The 10,899-nt window shown below is 34.0% G+C and overlaps 1 protein-coding gene across 1 annotated transcript in view; it reads left to right on the forward strand.

Annotated features, from left to right (window-relative positions):
- Positions 1 to 10,899, forward strand: part of KCND2 (potassium voltage-gated channel subfamily D member 2) — a 489,234-nt gene that overhangs the window by 41,392 nt on the left and 436,943 nt on the right. The gene's annotated exons all lie outside the window — the stretch shown is intronic.

The following is a 10,899-nucleotide window of genomic DNA, read 5'->3' on the forward strand; positions in this document are numbered from 1 at the left end:
GCATATTTTAGGGGTGCCTGGGTGGCTCAGTCATTGAGCATCTGCCTTTGGTTCAGGCCATGACCCCAGAGTCCTGGGATCGAGTCCTACATTGGGCTCCCTGCTCCGCGGGAAGCCTGCTTCTCTCTCTCCCACTCGCCCTGCTTGTGTTCCCTCTCTCGCTGTGTCTCTCTGTGTCAAGTGAATAAAATATTAAAAAAAAGAATGCATATTTTAAAGATCTTTTTGAAGGATTTTGTAGAAAATTATCCAAATGCCCTTTGTTATAAGAAAAAATCAGAGAAAACAATATGAATATTTTAAATATTTGCCAGACTTTTCCATTACAGTGATACTAAGGATTTTAATTATAGAGGCAATTGGGATAGAATGTGACATTTTAATTTGAGGAAGACTCAAGAATGAGCCCAAAGTTTCTAAACTGCCTCCTATTGGTAATAGCAATGACTAATATTTATTGGGCACCTACAGTATGACAGTAACTATCCTAAATGGACTATCTCCTTATAGTCTTAGAACACTAAGCTACAGGTAATGCTTTTACGCACATTTTTCAGATGAGTAAACTATGCAGAATTGTAAAGTACTTGCTAAGTTCATGCAGCTAGAAAATGATTGGAGAGAAGATACTTGATTCAGCTGTGGGCATTCAAAATTTAAATTCCTGGCTATGGCAACAAACATCCACACGTGCATCCTCAAAAAATTACTTAAACTCTTAATTTCTCCAGGTGTTGTTCCCTGCCTAACTCATTCAGTGATAGTTCTTGCGTAATTTTTAATGGATGAGCATGAAGAAGCATTATGATTGTTGGAATTATAGAAAATAAAATGAATAGATATTGATAATAGTAAGGATAATAACCACAGAATAAAGTTAAGGAAATGGATGTATGAATGGATAGATGGATAGATGAATGAGTCTCCACTAATTATTTTAGGAGGATCAGAAAGGAGTTCTTTTAATTTTTTTCAAGTATGATTAGATCCTTCCCAACATTTTTCACAAATCTTAGGCTTTCAGCTCTGACAGTATACCTGGTCTAGAAGCACCTAATGTGACACAGGGTTTAAAGACATTCTGAGGGCCTTTCCTTGGCCAAAAATTGAAAAAGGAAATTTATTTATGATAGTTTGTTGATCCATTTGGAGCTTTATTAACCAGTTCTGCACCCATATGGCCAAAAACTGTCTGCTTACTTATATACTTCCACTTTTCTTTGTGATCTCATGAAAATTTCACTAGGCATATTCTTTGTCTGGTTCAGCAGAAGGTTGGATTGAAGGATACATAGAGATGCTTGTGGGATAGAAATTTAGTTTCTATTACTTCTAACTAGGAAAATTATCTTAAGCAAATGCATCGAAAAAGACAGTTGTTCATGCTATTATCCTAACAGATACAGTATTTCTGTTGTATATATGTATAAATTTATACATGAAAATTAAATAGATGGTGGGCAGCTTGTTTCATTATGAAGGTGAGGATGTGGGGGAATAGAAAGCATTTGTTGTTAAATGTTCTCTTGTGAAAAGAAATGATATTACTAAAAGTTTAAAAGTACATTATAATCATATTAAATATAGAAAGCATAGCTCTAGTTGGTTTAACTGAAACCACATTTTCTGTCCCTTCTGTTTTTCCTTTCAGTAGTAATTACAAGATGTGGATGGCAAAGATAGGAAGACTTCTTGAGGTGGTGACAGTGGGATCTTTGTTAAATGCCATCGCATGCCTTGTTGGTGGCTCCCAAATTGCTTCTAGGTCTGCCCTTGCTGGTGGAATGCCTAAGCTTTGTTGTTTTTTTAGAAACTCTGTGCAAGGGGTCTACAGGGAATTTTTTGTAAATTTAAAAAGCAGTGTCCTTCTTTGGAAACATGCAATATTTTTAGAATCCTCTGATATTATACTGTAAGGCATAAGCCAACAGTTTACACATCCCTGTCCAGGAAGCTGAAAAAGAAAGTAACTCTGGGAATTTAAACCTCTATTTTCAGCCTCCATTAGGACGCTTCTATATCTTCTGTATAAATACAAAAAAGTGCAGTCTGATCTTTTGCTCACTTCAAAAAGACCCCTATACTAGGGTTAAAAAAAATGCAGGTGGGAAGAGAACTATTCAGATTGAGTGAACGTCTTATTTTTAAAAATTACTTTTGTGAAAGCAGATTGTGGACAATGTGGGACATACATGTATTTATTTTCCAAATGCATTTGTTTTGTTATTTGATTGTTTAAGGTCAAACAAGAGAAAGACCATATGGACTTCTTTTTCTCTAACCCTTGGTTTAAGAGGCCCATTAGTAAAATGGATAATTTATAGGCAATATGGAGGGATAAATGCATAATCAAATTAGTACTTACTAATTCTTAGGCATTTCAAATGTTTTATTCTGATTATCCCTCAGTACCATAAAGAAGAAATTAGAAATCCCATTTTATGCATAGGGAAACAGACTTTAGAGGCTTGACTGGTCATTCATCCAACTAATATGTGTCAGGGCTGGCATAAGCAATGGACCTATAAACAACATAAAGAATGTGTGAATATTTACAAATTTGTTGCCTGTATATATTATAAAACAAACCAGTACATAATTATAGCCAATCACCAAGATATATGTTACATGACTTGAAATTCATAATAATCTTTACATAGAATACAAGCAGGAAATCTACATTAAATATACAAAATAATGAAATATTATAAAATGTCGACTTAAAATTGCATCTGCCCATTAGCTACATTGGAAGATTAAGTCATAGAGCTTTTTCTTTGCTGAAGAAAATTATCACCACTGAGACTTTTAATGGAACACACACATACACACACACACACACACATACATACACACACAAATATACATGTACAAATACACATAATCTGTGGAGAATATGAAAAGTACAATTATTGAAAGATATATTGAAGTAAATTATCAATTTACCAATTGATTAAAGCTTAGTCCAAAGTAAATTGTTTTGTGAAGGGGAAAGAAGAGCATCTATTAATATGATCTATTTCAGATCCAGGCAAGCTTGAAAGAATTGAACATTGCTCAGCATTTCATTAGGCCTTCTGATGCTTCCTGTCATCCCCACGACCACCACACATAAGCTTGATTCCACTCACAGAAGAATCATTTGAGCAGACCCAGAATGTTCTGTATAAATTGTTGCATTCATAGGAAACAGTGTTTGAGTTAACACTGATCATACTTTAATCTGAAAAGTCCTATTGATATATAGTATCAGATGCTGCTCAGAGTCTCTAGGAATTTCAACCTTTCCAGGTTACTTTAGGGTGATACAACAAAACCAGAAACACTGGAAACCTGTGGTACTTGAGTTTTCTGCAATGAAGTGGAAGACTCAGAAGCAGAATGATAGACCTGAAATTGTCTCCTCCTCTAATGAATCTCAGCATCAATTCCTTTTCTAGACGTAGAACATCACATATTTCATGTCAATTAAATATTTGTCATCCTGGTGCCACTCTTATGGAATAGTCCCTGAAGCCTTCACAATGTAAGAGTCACTCTGGTTCTGATAATGTTCCCTAAGATCCCCATGTTGAAAATTTCATGGTCCTAAACCCCTGTTGCAAATGTAAGGAAAGTCATGCAGTACATCAAATGCCTTGTGGTTTTTCTGTGAGCACTGTTTTTTGTTTCTTTTTCTTTCCTAATACTTAATAATTTTAAGTGTTAGTGACTTAGTGATTAGCTTCAACTTGGGAGTAAGCAGGTAACTAAAATCCAAGGATGGTATACATTTTAGAGTGCACGGATCTTTAAATCAAAGGAAAATGTATGCAATAAACCATGGGCCTTTGGCATCTCATAGATGTTTAGTTTATATTGAACCAGTGGCTTTTGTATATGTGTTATATATTTTTTACACATATTGTATTTAACTCTAGAAGAAGTATTTCTAGTCGTGAAGATCCAATAATAAGATATAATTTTAATATTTTAAATGGCAGTGACTATATTTAGCATAATATTTATAATTTCCCTTTTCCCTTATGTGTTCATGTAAATTACCTTGTTAGGTATATTATTAAGTAAAATTTAAAATTATACCTATATTCACCTTAAGAATTAGATAACTGCTGCCTTGTTAGGTATTTTAGGTAAAAGACAAATTTAAACTAAAATATTTTGGGTAAATTTCCAAGTTAAATGATCTCATCAGTGAATGACTAAAAATTATATTTCAATAGTTATTCAATGAATGAATGAATAAAACCTCAACTTTCTTTCAAGATAATAATTCTTAGGTTTTATTACCATAAGTAACATGTGGACTGTGTAACACCCCACAATTTGGGAGGTATAGCAATAGGTTTATAATCTATGTGATGTAGTATGCAACTGGAAAACAAATGGATTTAATCAATCAAAACTAATTTTTTACTCTCCAGACTCTCTAGGAATTATTACATCTTATTTAAGTTTTTCACTACTATCAAGTGGCATTTATAACCACCAATAGCCTATTCTAATTTGTAGCTGACTGAGAAATAGCAAATATTGGTGAAGAGTTATAGTTAAAATAACCTCATTTTATTGGGATCCCTGTGATCCATGAATTTCATGATACTCTCTCCCTAATTAATTGGGAGAAGAAGATTTTCAGAATTGTACCTTAGATACCTTTGTTTGGGCTTTCATATCTCAGAAAAACGAATATGGTGATAGATAATGTTGATACATATTCTTAGATAAAACTCCTTTCCCTAAAAGTAAAAACCAAACCACTAGAAGAAAGAGAAGTCATCAGAACAACTACAGTTTTATAAATGAAACACAAGATAATTTTACTTTCTCTTGATGCTACATCATTGTACTTTGTTACAGTGGCAACAATTTTGATCTATTTTTGGCTTTTGATGTTATAAGAAGTAGTTTCAATGGTATTGCAAAAAGTGAGACAGAGCTCAAGACATTGTTACTTTACTATTTGGACAGAACTACCTAGCAATTCTTTATTAAGAAGTGAGCATAGCAAAGATGAACTTTTGATCGCTCATAGTTGGAGAAAATGAACTATGTGAATTAACATCATGCTTAAAAATTTTATATAGGTGTGGGGGGTGGAGAGGTCTGTGGGTGTGTGTGTTTTCCCCTAGGGGAACTCTAGCAGTAGTGTTTGCTAGTCAGTAGAATTCTGGAGGGATGACAGCTTAGCAAATGTTGGGATTTTACCATATTTAGCGTGGATTTTGACAGCTTTCCTCAACATATTGCGAATTAGGATGGGTTCAACAAGACCTGGAAAATTAATAAGATTTAGGACTGCCAAATCAATAGTAATGGGCTGAAGAAAGTAACTAGAGGAGTCATCAGACTACTTGGTAAAGAGTCAAGAAAGTGCATTAGGGTGTGAACAGATCTCAGCAGCAGGAAGACTTCCTAACAAAGTATTGATCAGAAAAGAAGGTGTGGCACTTACCCAGTTCTGAGCAGGTTCATCACAGGAAATGGGGCAGACCACTAGAACTGTCCAGAATTTTGACCGACCCCTACTTGAATCCTCTCAGGCTAGTAGTCTTTTACTTCTTCATGCATGATACATGTGTGCTTAATGACATGAACCTATCCAATTTTTCTAATCAACTACTCTCTGGTTTATTTCTCTTAAGCACTTTCACCTAGCTTCTATGAACAATAATGCTATATTAGCTTTCTTAAATGCAAAGAAACCTAGCAGATAATACACAGCCTTACTGATATTTTTGTGTCACTTCTTCCATTGCTGCCACAGTTATAGTTGGTGAATCAGGCTGTCCTATCAATTGGTCAGGATCACCCTAAGAAATTTACCCAATGCCAATTGATGAAAATTGAATATGATTAAATCATTAGGTAACATTGCCAAAGTGGAGTTTTTGTAGGTGTATCAAAATTCCAGACATCTGAAAGGAGTAGGCACATCTTGAAACACAAAGAAGGAAAGAATTTTTAAAATATGCATAAATAATATCAACAATCAGTTTATCTAATTCCAGGGGAGACATGTTAGAAATATTATTTGTGTATTCCAAAAATTTAAATATATCCATAGTTGTAGAGTCATAATACATTATTGAAGTAAACTAAAAGTATCTCCAGTTTGAGAAATTTAAAAGATAAAACCATATTTTTTTTTTCATCTGCCTTAATGTGTCTCACAAGGGATGGAAATCCAGGTGCTTCTGGTTTCCATACCACTTTTCTTTGCACCTATTAAAATTCCAATTTTGCTTTGAGAGAAAGAAAAATGATTCCTCTTCTAGGATTATTTAGCTAGCTATGTGATGCAGAGGCAATTTTCAGATTTGCATTCTTATCACTGCTTCTGTAAGCTCAATTATTTTAACAAGGTCTTTCCAATTTCCCCTAATGTTTTTCATAACTACCTCGAGCTTACGTTTAAATCAAAACTCATTTTTGAAATAACTTATTTCTCCTAGACTTTTGAAGCTTTCAACATTGCACTTGTATGGAGTTCCTCCTGTTTCTACATATTGACGTTTGGTGCAAAGATTTTCTTTTTCTTCCAATGGGCTTATTAAGCTACAGCCAAGTCATTAATATAACTTTTAGAGTTATATTCAACAGGATATTTTTAAATCATTTGACATATTGGCTACTTACTGTGGTTACAAACCAAACATTAAGACGGTAAAGTTTCCGTGATACAAGAAAAGTAATTTCTAGAGATCGGCTTTACAACGTAGTGCCTAAAGTTAACAATGTAAAATTTTGTTAAGATGGGAGCTCTCATGTTGTGTTCCTACAAAAAAAAAAAAAAAAAAAAAGCCTAAAGGTAAAGCTTTTCATTTGACAAAGAAATGGTATGTAATTTTTTATTGGACTGAATTATTGTACTTGGTGTTCAGGATTTTTAAACTCAGATTATGACATAGTAATTGTAGGTAATTTTGACATATTATGTAATATGTCATTCATATATTCAGTGCTTTATTGAACAGAAATGTATCTCAAACTTCTTTAAGAAACGACTAGGAATACTTTATATCAATCTGTTTTATGCTGGATGGCAAATGTTCTCAGAAAAATAAAACCATCAAAACATGGCATCAAGTCCCCTAAATGATACATTAACTTTAAATTAGATAATTATATATTAATATTTCATTAACTTTTAAGATATTTCAACTACAATGTATATGTATCATACCTAACACTTAGCAAGTTTGTGTCCTTTCTTATAATTACTTTCTTCTCCCAAAAAGCTATGCTGTGCTTTCTGAATTCAGCTGAGCATAGTGTGAATTATGCATCTTTTACTGAGAACATCTCACTCTAATTAAAAATACCCATGTTGGTCCTAATATGAGTTACAAGTTACAAGTTACCAAAGATTTAAAGAAAGGTTTAGTGAGACAGATTGGCTTTCATTCTTAAACTTCATCCCAGTTTGATTTGTGTGAATCTGTGATTTGGCTGAGATTACAATACATGGCTTCAGAAATTAAATTGTCTTTGGAGATTATTGCTACTGTGCATATGTAATTAAGTATACTCATTATTGTCTATAAAACTGTAAAAACCTGCAGTTTTATGGGAAGAATATAAGCCCAATGATTTCAAATCAATCAGTTGCAGAGAGTTCTGAGATGTTCCAACCATTAGTTTTGTGGAAAACCTTAAGAAACACAATATTCCTGCAGTCAGCCTAGATGTATAAAGTAGTAAAAGCTATGCCATATTAATTAAACAAGCATTCATTAAGCACCTGCTGTGTATTTGCCACTGTGTACTCTAAGGTGTAAGAGAGTTATGGGATGTTATATTTGGAAGGAACTTTAGAGAAAGTCTTGGTCCAATTTTCCTACTTTATTGTTGAGACCTAGAAAATACGAATGATTTAAGTTCTCACCTCTAAAATTAGCATCAGTACTCGAATTAGAACATACAAGAAAAAACACAATTAAAACAAGGGAACCTAGGAGCTCAGAGTGTGTGTTGCGTTGCCTAAAGATAGGAAAGTGTAACTGTTCAAATTACACAGTGATGCCATAGGAAGGTAAGTCAAGGAATGATTAAATGTAAAATCCGATCTTATTGTTACATCTAGATCATAGTCCTCTTCTTTTTCAGAAATAGTATCAATCACTTTTGCTGATTCCATATGAAAGATGAATTCTCTGTTGATTAAGGTTATTCATAATGACAGAAACATGTGCTGAATTAATTAATACTTTTATAAATACTCTACATTCAATCATAGCATCAGCACAACTCTTACTTGTGTATGCAACATATCTGTTTGCTCTAATGGTAATGCTTACTCAACTCATACGGCTTTGGAAATCCCTTGAAATAACTCCCTGGTGATCTAAATCCATAGTTTGGGAACCAAACAAAAGCTCATGAGAAAGTTCTTCCTTCAGTGGCATATGCAACATTTTTGAAGACTTGAAGACTCTCTTCTAGGCCTCATGTCATGAAGAAAAAGGAAACATGTTTTGTCAGTCTAAACAAATACAATTCATGAGAATGCTAGCATACCAGATTCAAAAGATGGCTTTCAACAAATTTGTATTGCTCTTTGAGACAATACTATAAACGTTTATAAACAAAGCAACAGAGAATCATTAATATATCTCATAGCAATCTAGAAATTAAGCAGACTAACCCTATGTCAGCATAGGGTTGACTTCAAATTTTGTAAATATTATTTGCATGTTAAATTATTCACCTGTAATTTAAGACAATTTTATGCTATTGTTATCATCAGTGTTCAATAGATTAGCATAGTTTGCCTTTCACCTACTATTTTTCACCCTCTCCTTCCTATAGCATTACTGCATGGAAGCATTAGAGCATTTAGTCTTATATTTTCTGAGCTGTGGTTCCCTTCCATTAGCTTCATTATTAGAGATGATTCTAATACCTTTCTTCCTGAATGAACCCTAAGTTTGCTATTCGTTTTTTTCCCCTTATTTCTTACAGGGCTCTAAATATAATTTCAGGCATTCCTCCAAAATTGCCATGAAGTAACAAGGGAGTAGCTGTAGAGCTATTTTTATTTTTAAAGGATAAATTGTAGAAATAGTAATACACTGTACCAAATTACACTTTTCTTAAACAAAAATCTAAGCCAAAAATAGGACACAGAACTTCCCTGTTCTATTCCATATATTTCATATATTACAATAGACTTTCTTATTAACATCAGGCATGCATTCTGGGCTTTTAAATTTCTTCATAAGGTAGATAAGCTTATCAAAATATTAGCTATGAAATAGAAGGAAAATGGAATATAGAAGCAAATTCTTTCTCACTTCTAATGGTAGGTCACAATAAATAGTACTATAGTTAATTCACCTAAAATGTGCCATGTTTTTATATCTCCTCCTGCATTAAGATATTGAGAAGGAAAAATTGTGTCCAAATCATTTTGGAATCATTTAAAAATATCCTTTTGATAATTATATTGTCAAGTCAATATTTTACATATTTCAAGAAACTAGAGATAAGATTTAATATAATTATATCTCTATTCTGTGAAGTCTTACTATAGAAACATTTTTGCTCTCCATTTAATGGAGTGGAAGTCATATAATCAATATTACACTTCATGTTTCTATCTAAATATGCTAATTATATCATACCATGTTTTAAGCCAGAAATATTTTCTTAGCATACAGATATTAGTTGGTTAGCATTTAAAAGGTCCTGTCACCCACCAACACCAAAGTGTGGAGAGGGGGGATTTCGCCACACATACAACAAGAAATGCCCCAGACCAACTAGGTGTCCTACAAGTCAACTAGATTTTGACACTGTCCACAGGTTAAGGACTCAGTCCTGCAGGTATACTCCCCCCACCACCTGCACCCTCCACCACAACCCCCCTCACCCCTGCCACTTAAGATGTCAGTTTCAGGCTTAGGTTGTCACCTGCAATTCTGACTGACTGGCTAGAAATCAGAGGTTTCCATGATCGCCTCCTTAGGTTTGGCTGACTTGCTAGAGAGGCTCACAGAACTTAGAGAAACATTTTACTTACTAGATCATTGGTTTATTATAAAAGTATACAACTCATGAACAGAGAGGTGGAAGAAATGCATAGGGTGAGGTCTGTGGAAAGGACACAGGACAGCCATGCCCTCTCCAGGCATGCCACTCCCCCCCATATCTCCATGTGTTCACCAACCCAGAAGCTCTCTGAGCCCGTTCCTTTTGTTTTGTTTTGTTTTGTTTTTTGTTTTGTTTTATGAAGGCTTCAATATAAAGGAATGATTTACTAAATCATTGCCCCACTGGTGGTTGAACTCAATCTCCAGCCCCTCTCCCCTCCCTGGAGGTCAAGTGTGGGGAGTGGGGTGGAATTGAATGTTTCAATCCTCTAATCACATGGTCAATTCTCCTCGCAACCAGCCTCAATCCTTGGGTGCTTTCCAAAAGTCACCTCATTAACATAGCAAAAAATAACCTTATTATTCTCAACACTTAGGTAATTCTAGGGTTTTGGGGAGTGGTGAGCCAGGAACCATGGACAAAGACCAAATATATATGAGAAATATATTTTGGTCATCTCAGTGACCAAATATACATTTTTCTTATAAATCACAGCATTAAATATTAAGGTACATGTGTTAGTTTAGGTTATGCAAATACAGAAGTAAGAAAATCCCGTTTTAAATTAACAAGAAATATACTGAAATTAAAAATCCTTGAGTCAATCAGTCTGTCTGAGTGATTCTGTCCTACTTTGAGCTCCTTTGTCAGTTGGTACCACTTAAATGATAATAAACAATGAGTAATTTTAGAATTGAATATGTTCCAGGAACTAGAGATAGACACAACTTGAGTAGGTGACTGACATCTAACAGTAAGAAGTGTAATAATGAATTATATAGTGTTACAGGGGTGTTACAAAGG

This window comes from Zalophus californianus, chromosome 12 (assembly GCF_009762305.2).
Source record: "Zalophus californianus isolate mZalCal1 chromosome 12, mZalCal1.pri.v2, whole genome shotgun sequence".
In the NCBI taxonomy this organism is placed as follows: domain Eukaryota; kingdom Metazoa; phylum Chordata; class Mammalia; order Carnivora; family Otariidae; genus Zalophus; species Zalophus californianus.